General features: G+C 31.3%; 1 protein-coding gene and 1 long non-coding RNA gene across 3 annotated transcripts in view; both read right to left on the bottom strand.

Annotated features, from left to right (window-relative positions):
• The window catches only part of LOC100883712 (neural cell adhesion molecule 2), a 250,926-nt gene that overhangs the window by 108,136 nt on the left and 122,853 nt on the right, over positions 1-19,937 (bottom strand). The gene's annotated exons all lie outside the window — the stretch shown is intronic.
• On the bottom strand, positions 14,655-16,383 carry LOC143265230 (uncharacterized). Its single transcript, XR_013039527.1, has 3 exons — positions 16,209-16,383; positions 15,001-15,197; positions 14,655-14,870 (listed from the first exon to the last, which is right to left on the bottom strand). It is a non-coding gene; the product is annotated as an uncharacterized LOC143265230 (long non-coding RNA).

Below are 19,937 nucleotides of genomic sequence, written 5' to 3'. Positions count from 1 at the left end.
ATTGATGACTTAGTAAAGGCTAAGGCTAATGTCTTAATATAAGCGAAAATGATCTACACGATATAAGTTAATGGATTATCCCTACTACCGGGAGAGAGACACCTTCGAGATTATACGAAATGTAACATCATTCATGTTGGGGTATATCCGTGTGATTATAGTAATGTATGTGTTGTAAATTTTATTCGGGGACACTCACAATAAAACATTTATAACTGTGGTCGGCCAACACACGCAGTTTATTTAATAAGAGAAAATAATACACAAATAGAATTATATAATGAAAGGAAGCTCATGCTTCTATTAAGTAATACATTTCGATGACTCCCGAAAGCGCGGGCAAACATAAGGAAAACAACGTAAAAAAAAGTTGGCAGTCTTGAAAAAAACAAAAGAAAGTAAATTCGCTCTCTATTTGAAATAAATATTTACCCGTCATTGACCGTCGTTGATAAATCATTTAATTTTAATTCATTTATTATTAAATTTTTACAAATAGGTTTGTAACATTTTTCTATCATTGACATTAATCAGTCTGATTAAAATGAGACCAAATACGATATAATTTGTGCTATGTTTACTGCATTAAATGACAGAAATATGCTTCATCAAAATCTCATTATATTGTTTGTAATGCGAGGATTAGAGTCGGACAGTATTAGTCCAAAAATAATAAGTTGAAGTCAGGCAATGCCGTGTCTAATTAGTAAATCTCAGTAAATACGAAATCAAAACGTTATCTCCAAATACTTTTAAATTATTCATCTTTTCATAATAACATTTTTGTAGTCGAAACATATGACATTTGTGATTGTAAATGTGTCATAAACACAAACAATACATTTTTGGTATTAACGTTATCTGATTCTAAATTCTCAAATACCAATGTGTTGCTAATTTTTTTATTTTCAGTGCATTTTTTATGCAACTTTCCTCAACATGTTTATGCATTTTCCTAATTAAAATAAGACCAAACACGATGTGATTCGGGACGTAAACACTTCTAATAATTTACTTGAGCAAATATGTACTAAATTAAGTCCTATTTAGTTTCATTTTATTAAGTGCCACAAATATATTGGTAAAAGTTTCCTTCGTTTGCTGTCCTTCTCTACTTTTAACAAACTTCAATCAATGCACATGATATAAGCGAAAGTTAAGATCCAAAACATTCACTTACATCGAGGATTTACTCTATTGATAATGGATCTTTTAATAAAACCGTCTTTAGCAGATAAAATGTACGGATATAACGATTCCTTTCTCAAGAACGCGCACTTTTACGTTCCTCTTTGCTGGATTTCTTTAGCAACCGTAGTCTGGAGACAATCGGTGACCAACGGACAATTGCACGGACCAATCAGTCCCGTATTGAATTCCCGGGTCTTCTTTCGCACTCTTCTCGCCAATGAACGAAAACAGAAAAGGGATGAGTAGCGGTTGCAGACAAGACGAAGAGTAGAAGTCAAAAGAGGAATAAAGCAATCTGAAGAGAAAAGAGAAGGAAACGTAAGGGGAAGATGGAGAAAACCTAGTGACCTAAAATCAGCTTTATTAGGTCACGTTTGATGCGCTTCCTCGATAATCTCGCCCTTTCGATCGGTCGATTCGTGGAAAACAGATCACGGTTGAACAGTAAACGGCATTACGGCGCGATAATGAAACGACTAATTAACAAATAATTCGAATTTTGCGAACCATGTAATTACTCACATTAACGTGCTTACATTAATTACATTCAAATGCGGTGTTACATTTCTTTGAATAATTTTCAGTATCAAACTCACATTACAAAAGTATAAAGTATACTTAATATAAAATAGATAGCCAATCATGTAATACCACCAGCGAACACTATGAAAAACAAACGAAAATAACTATTCGTGTTGATGAAGATACGTTAATTACAAAATCAAATTTGGTGACTAGTTACTTTGCTATTTCATCAACTTTGATGGCCTTAAAGCATTTTGATAAAAGGTCACTATTCTGAGTAACTGTTCTGTGTCAATCTTTATTGTCGGGATGAGAAAAAGTTGTATTTGGCATATTTTGGGTCATATATTGGAAATATAGTTTTTACAAATACTTCAAAGTCCAAATTCAGTTTCGCCAAAAATGATGTTGCATTGTAACAAAGTTTATTTTATATTTTTGGCTAATGTTTTTACGTAGATTTATCCTTCTTTCATTTGTACCGCAACACCTAAAATATCCAGTATAAGTACATGTAACTAGAATAAAAGTTTTGACTATATCTACTTAAATTTGTAAAGAGCTTATCATGTTAAAGTTAAAAGAGCGTCTTTCTTTTAAACCTTAATGTAGTATACATATATAAAACTAAAATTACTTCTTAACGTTTATTTTATTAGGGGTACCGATAAGTATTCAAAATTTCTTCGATGACTTCAAAGTTTTTTAACGAAAAATCGAAGAACTCTTTTAAAAAGGGAATCGAACAATTGCCTTTACGCTGGAAGAAAGCGTTAGAAAATGATGGAAATTATTTTGTTGATTAGCATTTAAGATTTCTTTAATAAATAAATGTTTTTCGCTAGCAAACAAAATTTTGATTACTTTTCGGTACCCCTAATATATTGCTAAATGCAACTGATACTATGAAATGCTTTATGATTTATGAAATAATTTTTATTGTTGCATTGTAAAATAATTGTAAATAGTACATTTTTTAAACTATTTTCGAATACTTGTCTTTTATTGACCTTTCACGTACTGTTTCTACGAAATTTTTTTTAGACATTTTTGCTTTGAAATCTGTCCAGGACCCAAAAAGTATACGGTGTGACGTTTCGTAGTTCAAAAAAACAGTGTGCCATTGCAAGGTTATTTCGACGCCCTTTGTGCAGTGCCTTTATTGCTCCGAGCAATCGCTTCCCACGGGCAATGTTGAGCAAAGTTTTATTCGAACAACAGATATCGGATGGAAGTAGGGAAGCAACTTTGATCGTCACTAACTATAGATAATCAGTAAATAAAAATTAGTAAATAAAAGTAATAGTAAATAAAAAATGAACAGAAATTTTTAAGAATTATTTGAAAATTTTATTTCAGATTCAGCAATGCTTTAAAATTTATTTACAGTGTTCATTCTATATACGTAAAAATGTCCTTTACGATATAAGCAAAAATGTTATGCCCATCCCTAGGGGGAAGACCCCTCGAGACGTAAGAAATTATCAATGATATAATTTCAAGACTAACGCTAGAAACTAATATTTGAAATAATTACTTTGCTTATATTTCATTTAAGAATGTAATCTTGTTTTCATTATTTTTTTCCATGAAAAGTCCAATTTATAATTTACTTTCTTGAATTTATTTGAAAGAAAATTACGTGTATTAAATGGTACATGTGCCCTTTCAGATACATGTACACTTTATAATGGATAATATTTTCATATTAGCGCAAAACATATTGTGGGAAATCCTAACGAACCGTCCGACTTTCTCTTCTACTGGCTCTGACTATCTGGCTCTTTCTTTATTTCCTTTACCTTATTGTCCACTTTCTGCGCTTTCCTGTTTGTCTTATATCACCGAAACATGCCCCTTTAGAATTTCCTGCAGCTTCAAGATTTTTCCAAGGTTCCGCTAAAATACTGCCACATTTCCTAATAAATCACTCTTTTTTTTAAGCCACCTCCTTCGCAAATAACCTAGCAAATGACTTTTCCTGTTCCCACACCCTTATCCAAAATATCAACCAATAGTTTCCTGCCAATAGTTTACTTTTTTCTTCTCAACACCGTTTCTCATCAGATTTTTTCCGAACCTCACCGAGCAAAGTACAACTTTTAAAACTAGAAAACTAGATTAAGGTTTAACTTGTAATATTATTGAACAATAAATTGGTTATTGTATTCAATTCGAGTACTCCTGATTCGGGAACTCCAACAACATATGAAATGTAATTAAGTATCGCTACATAACTGTAATATTTTACAAAATATGTACATATATTAAGCCATTGATACATCTGAGTAACATTATTAATAATAAGCAACTAGTATTGTTCATTTTTTCTCTTATTTGTTTTAATTATCTTCTTTCAAAAAACCAACTGTTAAGACATCAAGTGGACAACTTTATGATACGGCCAAATATTCGTGATGTCATTTGTAACCGTTAGTTTTTTCCTCTTTGAGTTTCAGCAGGCTGGTCTGCAGCCAGTATGCGGCACTTAGAAATTTAGCTATTGTTTAGTTTTTTGCTTCAGCCCGGGTATCATAAAGTCGTATTCCAGAGGGTTCCTTAGAAATTCAAAAATTAGTGTCCCCAGGGATCTTGACCTGACGGAATTTCCCCGATGTTGCCAAACGTGCGTTGACGGCAGTGACCAGCCTGTCACCCCCGCTCCAGGGATGTACCGCGCTTTTCTGCGCACTGGAAGGGGATGACACGGTATTGGTCACCTTAGTTTTAAGGAATAGCAAAACTTAGAGTTAGGGCCCACCCTCTTTTTAGGAAAAAGAGGTGGGGTGCGAAACCGACTTGACGACGAAGCGGATGTGGTCAGGAAAAATCAGATCTTCAGCAACTTGTATTAGTAACAGTTCAATTCAGCAACTCCTGTATAAGTTCATCAGTTTTCAACTTAGATTATATCAGCTCAGTAAAACACACACTTAGTTTTTTTATTTCCGAATCAGTCGGGTGGTCCTTCGGAGTTAGATAGCACGAAGTACAATACTCGAAACTCAGAGATTCAGACTCTGGGTTTAACACCAACCTTTGTTCTTTCAGCATTGATCTTGCAAAAGACTGCATTTTACCCGACATTTAATACAGATTTTCTTTCTGATTTTCCTTTTTCTTTTCGCCGATTGTCGTTATTATGTCTCTGTAATATCTTTTAACATCATTTTTTCTTTTTACTTCTTTCTCATCCATCTTTTATAGTCCTCTTTGTATTTCTCTTATTAAAAGTGTTAATAACACCCGGCTACTTGGTTCTATTTTAATTAATCTTTAGAACTTCCTTAATTAAATATTAAATATTCTATTTATGCTACTATACGAAAGTCATGTAATAAGATTATTGATAAACATTTTTTATACTTTTCCATTATTATACTTTTATATGTACAGGATCTGGCGTATGTATAGTACTGCGAAAAACTATTGTGTAAGTAGTATAATACTATGTTGTGTTATATAATTTGAAATAAACATTGTTTAGAGGAATATATATAGAGTGTGTTGTGTCCCTGTTTTCTACCGTTACAATGTATTAATACTACCGTAGCGGTACACATACAATGTACATATTTTCTACATTATACATTTGTATTTTATGTATTTATATATTTTAATGTACATAAGGTACATTGAAATTAAAAGTAAAGATACACATTAACTCTTCGTCTCCATAAAGATTCACATAGTTTTCAAGAAAAGCATCTTAACAAATTTTGTAATTTAAGATAAGAATTGTGTTAATCGGTTAATTGACAAGTTAGCATGTTCTATTTGTAAAAACAAGAATAGAATACTATGTTAACGCAGAATTTCAAACACTTTATAATTATGCATCAAACTTATAGTTAATGGTATACATGAGTTAAAGTATAATCAGCAACATAAGCGAATATAGTTGTTAAAATATACACCTTAATTTAACCAAACACAATTACAATTTGTAGAAATATGTACTGCAGTATCAAATTTCTCTACGTTTTTCTATTTCATCACATATGCACATATTTGTTCCGGTTTTTCAGATTCCCTGCGATGAATCTAAGTCCAACTTATTAGCATTATAATTAATTAATGCATTGCCTTCATTGAATCAGATAACTCAAGTGTTGCGCACCATTACCCACTCAAATCTGAATTGAAAATTAAATAACGGAAGATCTTCGCTAAAATATGCAGTAAGCAATGCATTAATTGAAAACAATTGAATAAGAACAGTCAATGTACTGCCTTATTTATTGCTATGTAAAAATAATGATTCTAGTTTCGATTTACACCGTTCGATTTGCACCGTTTTCCAAATTTTACTTAATACATAACGGCCACTGAACCATATTGTTTACCTAATTAACTTCCTAACTCTTTAGAGCACAGGATTTCAGAAAATAAAGTAGACCCATGTTACACAAAAATTTTATTGCTTTTTATTTAAACAAAATTAGTATATTTTTATTAGCAAATGGACCGCATAAAAAATAATAATAATTCAGTTCGATCCGTTGTTATAGGGTAGGATTAAAATAGTCCCTCTATGCCACGTGGGTTCCCATGCACATGCAGCCATTGCAATATTTTGAGGTGGGTCGAAAAATATCTCACTATGCATTTCTCTGTAGCAAAAAGGTGGGACATATTTAATCTTATCGTGCCCCAAAGAGTTAAAAGTATGACAAGTAAAAATGGGATAAGTATTTATTGACAAGTCCGTTAGGCAGAACGATTTAATTATTACTACATATGTTAAGACAGACAAAGAATTTTGGATATGTTGATTATTGATGGACAGGTGAATTCAAATTAAACTCAAAGTTCAATTGCGGTAAACATACAAGCCGGATTTATCGCATTTCAACAGTTATATGCGTTACGTGTAGGAGACGATATTAAGGCATGGGGATACGAAACAAACAATATTGTGTAGTGTTAATAGCCGCTAACTATTGTTCTAAAGATGATAGCGAAATTTTGTTATAATTGTCCATGAAATTTTACCCTTGTAATAAAAGAGAGAAAATATTACGTTAGGTTTAAATCGCACGGAATATATAAGTAACTTCTCTTAAGGAACTCTCGATTAAGGATCACAAGGACGATCATTAACTTAACATATACAGTCTGATAAATACGTACCACTCTGTGCAATACTCTTAATATCGTTACATGCTAACATTTTTTATAGTTATACCTGTATGTCTCGTGCATCGCGTCTTGGCCGCATGCAATCCTTCATTTGCAAGGAACTCATTAACGTTGCCGGATTAGCCACCAGCGAATGAACACTCTAAGAAATTAAAAATCTGTTCAACGAGAGAAAATTCAACTGCATGTATATTACATCGCTGAATAAATTATTCGTATAAACGGTACAGTAGTACTTATTTACTTAAGAAATGCCTTTGTCTTATACTTTCATGGAACACTGAGTTCTTCTTTTAAGAAAAGTCTTCGCTTCGTATTTTCATGGAACACTGAGTTTTTCTTCTCTTAAGACACGTCTTGGCTTTATATTTTCATGGAAGACTGGGTTTTTCTTTACGTAAGAAAAATTTGTGTGCTATATTTTCATAAGTAAATTTTCTTTACTTAAAAAAACTGCTTGCTCTATATATTCGTGTAAATGTGTCCATCCTCATAAGTATGTAATATGGGTATTTATTAATTAATCCTTAATTAAATAGTAGTCATAGCTATCAGATATTGAATTTTATATCTTTTGTTTTTGTTAATTTTCTTTTAAGACACTGTATCTTAAGACATTGTACATTTATGAAAATCATTTAGATGCCTAGTGGATACTTTTTAAACATAGATCTACGAGGACTGTCCCAAAAGTATCCGACCTTCTTTAATTTCTTCGCACCTGACAATTTTAGCGTCATTTGCCGGGTATGAGTATCAACTGCCAAGCTTTACGAACTCCCACGATATCGCAGTTTTCATCGGGACACCTTAGTTCACGTGCAACGTGCATTTATTTACGAAGCGTTTTTTATGTTCGTCGCATTCTGCTGTTGTGAAAAATGACAGAAAGATCGGAGCAATGAATTTGTATCAAATTTTGCTTAAAACTCGAAAAGAGTTGTGCGGAGACCATGGAAATGATGAAGAAGGCATTTGGGGACGAGTGTATGAGCAACACACAAATCAAGGAGTGGTATAAGTGGTTCAAAGATGGTCGCACATCTGTTGATAGTAACCCACGCTCTGGGCGGCCTTTCACGACAACAACACCTAATAATGTCGAACGTGTGTAACTTGCGACCAAGGAAGATCGTCGATTGACTGTGCGAGAACTAGAATGTGATCTTGGAATACCGAAAACTAGTTTTGGCCTCAGTTTTGGTCAAGCGGTGATTGGCTTCTTCATCACGATGACGCGTCAGCGCATGTATAAAATCTTGTGCAGCAATATTTGACGAAGCACAAAGTGATACAGCTCCGTTAGCATCCGTACAGTCCTGATGTAGCTCCCTGCGATTTTTGGTTGTTTTCAAGATTGAAAATGCCACTCAAAGGACACCGACTCGACGATAAAGAAACGGTCGAAACTAATACGACGAACGCTCTAAAGGCTATTTCGAAAAACGACTTCCAGGTCTGTTTTTATAAGTGAAAATGTCATTGGCAGCGTATTATACAATCAAATGGGGACTACTTCGAAGGATGCCACCAGCCCCATGACGTAGGATAACACCAGCAGGGAAATATGAAGGAAGGTCGGATACTTTTGGGACAGACCTCGTATATAACATGATAAGTGACACGTACGTTAGTGGCGCCACGAGTGGTGAAGGTTGCAGTTAACTTTCTTGTTTGTAACATTACGTATACAGATTTTGGAGTTATACATAGTTGTTTTTGTGTTATTTTAGCTGTTTATCTTGCTTCACAGAAAGTGGTAAAGATACAGTCCTATAATTCCAATATAATTTTACACAGTAACCTCGAATATATGCCTACATACTCGTAAACGTACAAGTGGATACATTTGACAAGTACAAAGAAATGTAATAGATTCAATGTAAAGAATTTCTTAAAATTATATCAGTGCATAAAATATTGGTAGAGTAAGCCACGAATACTTCGCATTTTAAGTTAAAATTCTATTTCAGAGCATCACTTTCATTTAATGAATATTTTATATTAGAAATGGGAGAAAGTTGCAGAATAAAACGAAACAGCTATTTTAGTTGAAGATATTGAACTATAAAATATATTATGAAAAAAACATAAATAAGTAGTAAAGTGTAATTATTGACATACCTGATATAATGATTCAAATTATGTACAGAAATAATTAGTACACAACAATTTGTACTAAAAATGCAAATACGAAGTATGATATCTTTGTCGAATGTTAAAAGTACTCGATGTATTTTGATAGATTTAGCCAATCGTTAAAGTCTTGAATTTATAACTAAATTTTAGAAAATACATAACATATTTCAAACAAATGTGTGACATGTTATTCCTATAAATCTTAATTAGAATTCATAAGAGTGTAGAAGTTTAGTTCAATACCGAAATTAGTATAGTTGCCTTGTCTTCGCTACATGCAACCGTCATTAATTTCAAGCAAAAATTAATTCAACTTTGAAATTATCCTAACAAGAAATTTTACAAAAAACCTGCTCCGAATTTTTCAGTTTCGCATATATTATATTACTAAAACAAAGCTATGAAATATGTACTTTTTATTGCAGAAAACATTTGGCTTAAAGGGGTGAAACTCAATTTCGAGTGGAGATAATTGAAATTTTTTAGCGCAATATTGAATTCCAATTTTTCCGAAGGATTTGCTTTATAATTTACCTCTATGCTGAATTTTTCATCTGTATATAAAAAACTTATTTGAAACGTATTAAAGAGATAACAATACTTTAACTTTACAAGCTACATTGTTATAGAAAATTGTATTTCCTTATTTCATTTGTTCCGATAAGTATTATGCATTAAAATTACTAAAATTAATTATTGATTCGACATATTTTGAACAAAAATGGTACTCATCAAAGAAATGTTTAAAATATGATAATTTTTTGCAGATCTAAATTTTACATATGTAATATTATATTACTGTTCTCAAAATTCATGTTATTTACATAACACTTTTGGAATTTTTTGCAATTCTTTATGGATTCTCCAAATTTTACAGTCAGTAATATAACTGCTCACGATATAAAAAATAGTCGCATTTTAATCATTTCTATCATATACACCACGTTCATTCTAAATATATCAAATAAATAATGATCAAATAAACGCTATTAACAACGTGTAGTAAATACTTTTTTTAAAATACAAAGTAGGTACTCAAAGTGCAAAGATTTCTGAAATATAAAGTCATCAAGTTTTTAAATTTGTTGGGAAATTACTCAAGTTTTTCCTCACACGACACAGCTTTAATTTAGGGAATCAAGAAAATTTGAGAAATATGGAAAATCAGTGTATCAATATTTTTATACCTTAAATCAATTATGCCTAATGTACTATAAAATGTAGCACAAAAATATTTTGTTGACATTTAAGAATTGTATGTATAAGAGTATTTTGAGATATGACATCTTTCATGAAAGTATATAGAATCAATAAAATGTTACAATTTACATGAAATTTACATGACATGTGAAATGTGAAATACATAACAACTGTAAGGATATAAAATACGTGAAAAGAACATAATATTCTGCAATAATTTAGTTTATGACAATGATGGCTTGTCTAAGAACTATATTTATCTCTTGATAAAATAAATATAGGCTTCATTGTTACCTGGTCAACATTCAACGAGATATTTAAAATAACCAATTATGGTAACCTTTGACTTCGAATAAATTTTTTTAGCGTACGCGATTTTGGCAAAAGACATTTTAGATCAACTTTTTAATACCGAAATGTTGATATACCTGATATATGTCCACATATTTCTTAGTATAGTGCAACACCTAGCGGAAAATCAAAGAGTAAGTAAGTCAAGAAAATATTTGCATACTCGAACCCAATGTATTCTTTTTTTATTATATTATATGTGTTATTTATATAAAGGTCTATTTTCTTCTTCAACTCAAGACAAAATAAGATGTACACAAAAAGTCAGCTATATTTTCATTTTTCCGAAGTAAATAGCTTTTCAGTTCATGTTTCTGGAGTCTTACATAAAATCGAATAAATATGTATCTAAAATTTGTTGTAACAACGTAAACTTGTTTTCGAAAAAGTATTTGTTGTTTAAGTAGGAGTTCCTGGGAGGAATATTGCCAATAATTTCGAAATTTCTAAACTCGATAACGAGTAGTGGACTATGTAGGGTATATTGTATACTCTTGCATCGTAGAAAGATTTACGATAAGACTATTATTGGAACTCTATTATTGAAACATTGTTATAGCTAATCACTCATTAACACGTTGCCTGCCACGTCATCCATATATGGGTGACACTAAGTTGCTAAGCTGATCTAATATTTATTATTAAAAATATGTTCGTCGCAAAAAATTGTCGCATTATTTCCATAGATCTATGGAAAACAAATGTAACAAGATATTGTAAAAATACTTGGTCAAATTTATTAAAAATTAAAACACTACTGGATGCAATATTCAATTGTTTAAGTATGGCAATCAATGTGTTAAAGGAATTTAATATACAAGCTTCAGCGATATTGTGTCACTGACATATTCCATTCTTGAGTATTATATCGATTTTCGAATTACGGAATATTTATTAGAGACAAGTGCTTTAGTATGTAACTTTCATCCTTTGACTATATTGTAACAACATGACTCTAATCGAATCAATCAGGTATAAAATCTAATTTCGTAGTTCATTACGACGGTAATTAAGCAATAGATTCATTGTACTTCAAAGAAATAAGATTCAGTCGATTTTATTTAAATGTCAAGTTGCTGAACAGTCGTTAAAGAAGAGTTGAATAAAATACAACCTGATTAGTAATTGAAGATTTATAAGAGAAATCAGGTCAATCGATGGGTTATTTAAAAGTATTTGTGATACAAATGTTTTTCAGAAAATACATCTTTGTTAAGTGAACCCTTTACAATGAAAATAGTTTTTCTCTTTAATTTGCGTTTATAGACTTTTTCTAATTGCGTGAAAAATCTAAATGGTGTAAGAAATTATATTTTTTTGAAAGTTCACTGCTAATATTTATTACATCCACTATTGAAATTATTACAATTTAAAACAAACTTAATATACATATATGTATACATATGTATGTATAGTCATATCTTGAATTACGTTTTTCAGACTTGCATTTCTTTTATACTTACGTTGTTTGTATTGGCTACGTGATCGATACTAAATCGTATTATATAAAACTATTATGTATATAAACTACATATTTTAATTATAGATTTAGCGCAATTATATGTGCATATGTACATACTTATACTGTTAGGTTTTAGAATACACGTGTTAGGGGGAATTAGACCTCAGGCAAAGTTTTGGGCATATTAGTTTACGATTTTTAGGTTCTTTAGAAATAGTTTGTTAATTCTTATAGCTTTTAACTCGTAGCAGAAATAAGACCCAAAGAGTCATTACATTCTAGCGAGTTTTTTCTTGATTTATTACCAGTTACATCTGGGGTCAGAACGCTTAGCCGTAGTCGTAGAGTCTTTTGTTTGCACTTTCCATTCATGTAGGAGTACTCCTTAGGTTTCTTACTCGCTACGGTCGTTTTGGAAAAAACCCAACTTTCCATACGTCACTTTTTTTCCACTTCCACTAAATATTTGTCATTCAATAGGAAACATTAATTTGCTATCCCTTCCAAGTTTGAGGAAGTGTGAACGCCCACTCCGAGCTTTCCTGGGTCGTGGAAAAGCGTCGGGCAGTTATACAAAATACAAAGTTTAACATTGATACAGTATACAAACTCTTGATCATACAATATACAAACTTTAGATTCATACATTCAATGTATACATGTTAAATAATTACTAAATAATAATGACGTAGTCTGGCGTAAGCACCAAATGGTTAATTTTGGTTCTTTTACAAGAAGGCGTCGGATGTCTCGAACTGTCTCGTTTTTTTATTAATGACCGAACCATTTACGACTTTCTACTTTCTGCACGTAAACGACAACCACACACCATCGACATCCTTCTTTTTTTTTTACGCTCGATTCATAGCAATTATACCGAACTTCATTCCCTCTTTCTGCATCCTCGCCTTCCCCACTCCGTGGCCAGATCCATAATGAACATCGTTCCCATTCATAAATCGTTCGAAGACAAAACAGCAACAGCTGATTGACTCCAACGATTCTCAAAAATGCATTGACGCTAACATACATAAATCCGGTATCACTCACGATTTGCAATAAAATACGTTTTTGTTTAAACTCGAAGTCAACCATTCAATACAGTGCACTTAAATCCAACTTTTGAGAATTTTAACAAATTCTATGCGTCAGAGATCGTCGCTAAATATTGTCGACACGATGATGCACATACATATACATACATGGTATGTCCTGAAAGTAATGTCAGTAAGTCGATTAAAAATCATTTATTGAACTGCTCGTTACAAATGACTAAAAATCTTCAAAATAGGTTCCTTCTGCGTCAATACATCTACTCCAGCGAGTCTTCCAGCTCTCGAATGCATTGCGGTAGGCCTCCTTCGGAATTTCCGTCAATGCCGTCGTGCAAGCTCTTTTGATTCCGTCTACTGTCCTGAAATGCTTACCTTTTATGGGTATTTTCACTTGCCGATCTGACATCGGGCATTTTCTTTACAAGCTGACTTGATCATAGCGACCGTTTCCGTCGCCGTCTTTCCAAGTTTCACGCAAAATTTGATCGCAACACTTTGTTCTAACGAGTTTTAACTTTTAACTTGTACAGTGACGCAAAACAATTCTCGCGGATAGGCTCGTCCTCACTCTCCGGAGTGATGCTCGGAGCACCTTCAGCAGCGGAGATCTGTTTAGCTGATGTTCCGTACTACCAATTTTAACCTAAATAATCGCGGTCCGACATGAAGTCGTGCCACAATAAAGTCACTGATATTACTTTCAGGACATACCTTGTATATACAATGAACTAAATTCATTAGCCTCTTGAAGTACTTGAATAGACAAAATTTTTATTTAAAAAAAGGGTGATACTATGTGTATGTTGTTGTTGTGTATTGCATTTAAAATGCTTAATGTTTAAATGATTAATGCATGATTCAGAATAATGCATTATTTTCAAAAGTAATTCAAGAAATATCAAGCTGAAAATCTTAAAGCTGAACCTCATAAGAAATAGTGTAAAAATGTTTTACTAGTTATTGTTAAATAAAATCAGACAACATATGTTCAAAAATTAAGTTCAGATTAAATTCAAACCATTTCATGCCGTATACAATGTTCTGTGAAAATGTACACTTAATATATGTAGATACTGATACAGCCATATTATTTATGGGATGGTCCGATATTACTGTTGTACATTCATATATTACCGATTCCAACAAAATTTAAATTAATTATTCATTGAATAATTACCAGCTGTTGATTTATGATTACAGATCACAAAAATTATTTATAGTTATTGATTGATCTCCATAACGAGTAATGGATTAATGATTATAACTACCATGATTACCTTCTACAGTCAATTGCATAATCAGAAAGAAGTTAATTGCTCCACAATTCTGTATTGCGTTATACCAAAGGCCAGAGTGGGAGTTGAACTGAAATTTGAATAATACTTTTCTATCTGATTTCAAAATTAGATAGAATTTTTTATTATTAATCTGTACAACATAATAATTATATTATTATTACTACCTTAAACATTTTAAAGCTGGATACAATATTTTTCCAGGTGGAAAATTATAAATTTTACTTCATAATATAATTAACTATAAAAATATAGTTAAAAATAAAATTCTACATTTCATTGTAAGTTGTACGTGTGAGCAATACAATAATGAAAATTACTGTATATTTAATGTTTCTCTACTAATTAAAACAATTTTTTTACCGTTTTTATATATCCCTTCATGATATTTTTCTTATGCAATATTTTAGTGTTTATCAGCATACGTGAACAGACACGCTCTGTTAAAATTGCAAGTTATTTATCCTCAGTTTTACACTTCGAGCGTCCATAGTGAATTCGTAACAAGTTCTAGAGAATAGTAATTTTGTTCTCAATAAAGCGAACAGACTATTCTCACAATATTTACTTACTTTTACTGCATATTGCTTAAAATATTTAATGTATAAGAAATATAATTTTGTATGGAATATGTACGCACGTTTTTTGTAAAATGGTTGACTAATTCAACTGTAAATTCATGCATCGCTTAGATGTTGGAGTCATGGCGATCAACGTGTAACCTTGTTTCGTAGTAACGTAACTGATCACAAATGGTACTATTTGTTTGAAATTTGACGTCTAAACATGAAAAATAATGACTCGGACGCCGTCTTCAGCTCACTATACTCAAAATACCTATACAAAAATTATTTATAACAATTTTTGATACAGATACATATGTCACTTCTGAAGAATGTAACTTCATACAGTATTGATTCGTAATAAGCAACTCGCTCGGGTCTGGCGAGTTGCTTGTTACGAATCAGGTATATTTTCGGCTTGCCTTTGTTCCCGAGCGCGACGACGGTAGCGGTAAACTATAAAGTAATCGTTCGAGCAGCGATGTTATTCTTTAGACAAGGACAGAACATAGCATGCTTTCTCTTTTTAATAGTAGTAAATTTTCGTGAATGGAATAATATACCAGATTCGTAACAAGCAACTGCCAAAACCCGAGCGAGTGGCTTATTACCAGTAGCTTATTACGAATCGATGTAGAATCAGATGAATCGAACACGCTGCAATTCCTAATTTGTCACACTTTGCCTTATTTTTTTACAATTATGTGAATATAAACATATACCTACATAGTAGTTTAAGAAATATTGATGTCAAAAAATAGTAGGTCATCGCCACTACTGCGACAATAAAGCAATTCGAAAAAAATTATGGTTGAACGAGCAGCTAGTTTTATGACCATTTCATTGTACATAGTTCATATAGTATTATATATTGTATATAGTGTATTATACTTACATAATTTTTCCTTCAACTTTTTTTTATTTTTGTTAAATAAATTAATTAAAATTATAGATAAAAATGTACCTCAAATTATTGTTCACTGTCAACCATTAGATTTAAAAAAAATGTCATATTACGACAGAATCGCTATGTATCAGAGTGAGAAAACAATATATATGTTCTGTCCTCTTTCCACTAAACTGTTCGGTCGACCGTGAAAATTTATGACTTCTTCGGTTTCGCGGACCTCTCATTCTTTCTCGGATCTCTCACTCAGCGGCCGACTTCAAACAAAGAAGAGGAGATAGAAATTTGCTTGTTACGAATCACAAAACTGTTGCTTGTTACGAATCAGTACTGTATATGTCCTTTTTCTAACCTTAATGTTTCAAATATTTAACGTACCTCTCTGTAAATTCGAAGAATAAATTGCTACAGAAAATATATTCAAAGCCATCATTGTCTTCTGCTGGAAAATCTTTCTTTCCTGGTGAAGAGTAATTGCTTTCCTCCCTTTTGTTTTGTTAGGGGTTCAATTTTCTTTTGTAGGAATCTACAGTCAGTTATAAAAGTCTTTCAAAAAAAGTCGGTTAAAAAAACTTTTTTAATATTAGACAAAATAGGTTTACTTTTTGGAAGACTGGAAGAACTGACTTACCAGATAACGTACTTTTGTTCTTTTAAAAAAATTACAACTGGTCGAAGTTGCGAAGAAAAAAGATGTAGGTCACTTTTAAAAACCTTTCCATCCGAGCCTATAATAAAAACGGAAGAAATACAAGTGGTAATAATTATAATTCTAAATATTTCCGTTGGTTGTAGTAATCTAAAAAAATGTTATTTGCAGACTGTGTATAGCAGGTATAGACAAGGGCATATCGCGATGTAAACATTTGTTATACATATACATAGGTACAAGAACAGAGAAAATATGAAAGTCATTTTTGTTTTTTTTTTTTTTTATTAATGGAACTGCATACTTTTTCACGTCAATCGATCCTGCGGAACATTCTACGTAAAACTTGTGAAGGTATACAGTAAAAAGGAATCAATAGATTATGAGATATTTCATATTTACAAATAAGATATTTCTTGATATGATTTGAAATATCTTACGAATTGTTGAATTATTGTTTGCAAAATATTGTTTGCGAAAAATTGATTTGTGTAAATAGAAATATATAATTCCGTGAAATAAGAAGAAACGTACAATATTAAAAACATTGATATTACATTAATATTATAAATAAACAAATATTATAATAAACATTGATATGATATTAAAATCATTGCATAAAAATATAAAAATGTTATATATAATTCAACAGGTATTTCAATGATTTTCATAATATACCTATTTTTAATTTTAAAATACTCCACAAATTATTAATTTTCTTCATTTTCAAATTTTAATACCTTTTTAGATAAAATATTCCGAAAAATCGATCGACGTAAGAAAATATGAAATTTTAATTAAATAAATAAAATCTCCCTCATATATTCTTTACGTTCTCTACGTATGAAAAATCATGTGATATATTTTTAATATAATTTCAAATAACAGAACTATTCCAGATTTATTCTCCATTTCCAGTTATTTTATAAAATCGTTTAGCAATAATTTGCTAATCGAACTGTTCCAAACGTTCATTAACTAACAAACTAAATAATTTAATTTGTTTCTACTAAAACGTGATAATCCACATGACAAGAAAATATGGTATGCTCTTTACATATACAAATTTTGGCTCATTAATAGTTCACACAGCGTCCGTGATCCAGCTACAAATTTCAATATGGCTGACTAAAATTTTAACCCATGTAGCAAATATTGACACTTATATTCTATATCTTAAATGTTATAAAACTTATTTAATATACATATACATTTTATACAATTATTAGGTTGAAAGTATTTTAATAATACTTTTAATAATAATTTTAATATACAGGGACACTTAAGTATTTTTTATATATCCTTACAGAAATACAACAATCTATATGTTAATTCGATTAGTTTGTAAGAGCAGATACTACGCGTTTCTGAATAGATAAATAATTATTTATACGTACAACCTGAAATAAGTGTAAATATATTAACTGTAATAAGCACAATGACACAGTGCTATAAATTACCTTTCCCTGGAGAAATATAGTTCTTCAATATAATGCCGTATGTTTTTAGTTTAACTATCGTGTAAAAACGAAAAATCTTCAGGTATTCCTTCGTATATTTTATAAATAAAACAAGCAGCGTATTATATTTCTTCTGCATATCATGCGAGAAGTATGAATCGAAAAATAAAACAATTGTATTCCAAATAATTGCAATTATAGTTTGCTATTTTATATATAACAATTTTTACTACGGTATTCAACGAATTAAAGTTAAAAATATGACCGGTTAGTATTGTTAGATGCTAACAAAGAAATTTCTCAATATTTAGCGAACCCGGGAATTGGCTGATCATTATTTTATCAAATATTTGAAAACAAATAAGTCCGCCTACACTTTTAACAACGATTGTACGTATTGACAGTCTATTAGCAAAGTTTCAGAAATAAAACATAAACATTGGGGCGTTAAAAAGTGATCTGTCAAAAACGAAAGCTACAGCGTCTTTACTTATAAAATATTTAGCTATTATTGCAGAATGACAGCTCTTGACTGATAGATTACTCTTATAAGATAGATTATTGCGCAGTTTTCGCCAGAATTTGATTAAACTTTTCATATTGCGAAATATTTTCATATTTGGCTCTTAGCCAAAAATAAGAGACACATATTTCATGAGTTTGATGGTTGGCATTCCTGAGGCTATCTCGGAAACTATTAAAGATAAAAATGTCTAAAATTGCATAGCTTTTTATATCTTGGCTGTAAGTTGCTTTGGAGGTTATGTTTATCGCATGTTGTTACGTGAGGAATTTTTATTCTCTCGTGAAATTTAAATGACTTGGATTTTTATGACTAAAGTGTCAATTAATTATTTTTGACCGCAAGAGTGATGAAATAATGCAAGTTATAGAAGGAAACAAACTCATGCATCCAATATCATGGATGCAAAAAAAGTGATCACAATGGAAGAATTACTCGAAAAAAAAAAGTTTATAAATGACACAAATAGAGAGAAAAAATTAAAATATGAAGGAGAATTTAAGTTCAAACGAGATGCATGGTGAGATGCTGTTATTTTTGGTGATGAATTTCCATATTTCGAAACTCTTGAATTTCTAAATATGAGAGTGTAACATCCCTGAAGAATTTTCAAACTTTTATCCCAGTGTTATTTCTTCAATTACTGACTGTACTTCTTTCTTACCGACCGCGACATTAGACAAATCAAGTATCATAAGAATTTAGTTAAACTGTCAGTAATAAATGTATATGTTCTCTATGGAAAATTCCGTAGTACTACATACTACGTGCTGCGACGCTCGCCCCGAAATTCCTAGTATTCTCGTGCAATCTTAGAGAAAGATAGAGATACATTTTCCAATTACGATATTATTAGATATTAAAACTATTAGTTAACCAAATTAATTAATACATATCAAGCTTATTAGTATTATGTTATCCGGAATCAAAGTCAAATGTTATTTTACTGCAAAATATACTGTGAATTATAATATTACTCTATGGAATATTCTGGAAGCATCATATGCTTATACGTTTAGACCCGGCGGTCCTTATAGAATTCGTACGCAATATATGTATAGAAGAAGATAGAAAATGTATTTTTCATTAAAACGCCATTAAATTATTATTTTTATAACAAGAACATTATCTATCAATCAGAATACGATATTAACAATGTAATTAAATCAACAATTAAATTAATTAAATCAACAATTACTGTCTAATTAAAAGTTTATACGAAAATTATATACTTCGACATTATGGGGGTTTTCCAGGAAATTGACAGGCTTGCGAATATAAAAGGCCGAGCGAAACCCGCCTAGATCGCAGAACAGTTTTCGAAGTCGAGCAAGCTAGAAGTCTTCAGATAAGTATAACCGGAACAGTTTTCGCTGTCGAGAGCTGAAAAGATTCTTAATTCTTGATTGGAAGAGCGGGTATACGCCATTTGGATACCTGCCATTTGATCGCTGGTTCGTTCTAGTAGCCAGTGA

The sequence above is a fragment of the Megachile rotundata genome, chromosome 10 (genome assembly GCF_050947335.1).
Source record: "Megachile rotundata isolate GNS110a chromosome 10, iyMegRotu1, whole genome shotgun sequence".
In the NCBI taxonomy this organism is placed as follows: Eukaryota; Metazoa; Arthropoda; class Insecta; order Hymenoptera; family Megachilidae; genus Megachile; species Megachile rotundata.
Note: the sequence above shows the minus strand (reverse complement) of the source record. Positions and strands in the feature narration are given on the sequence as shown.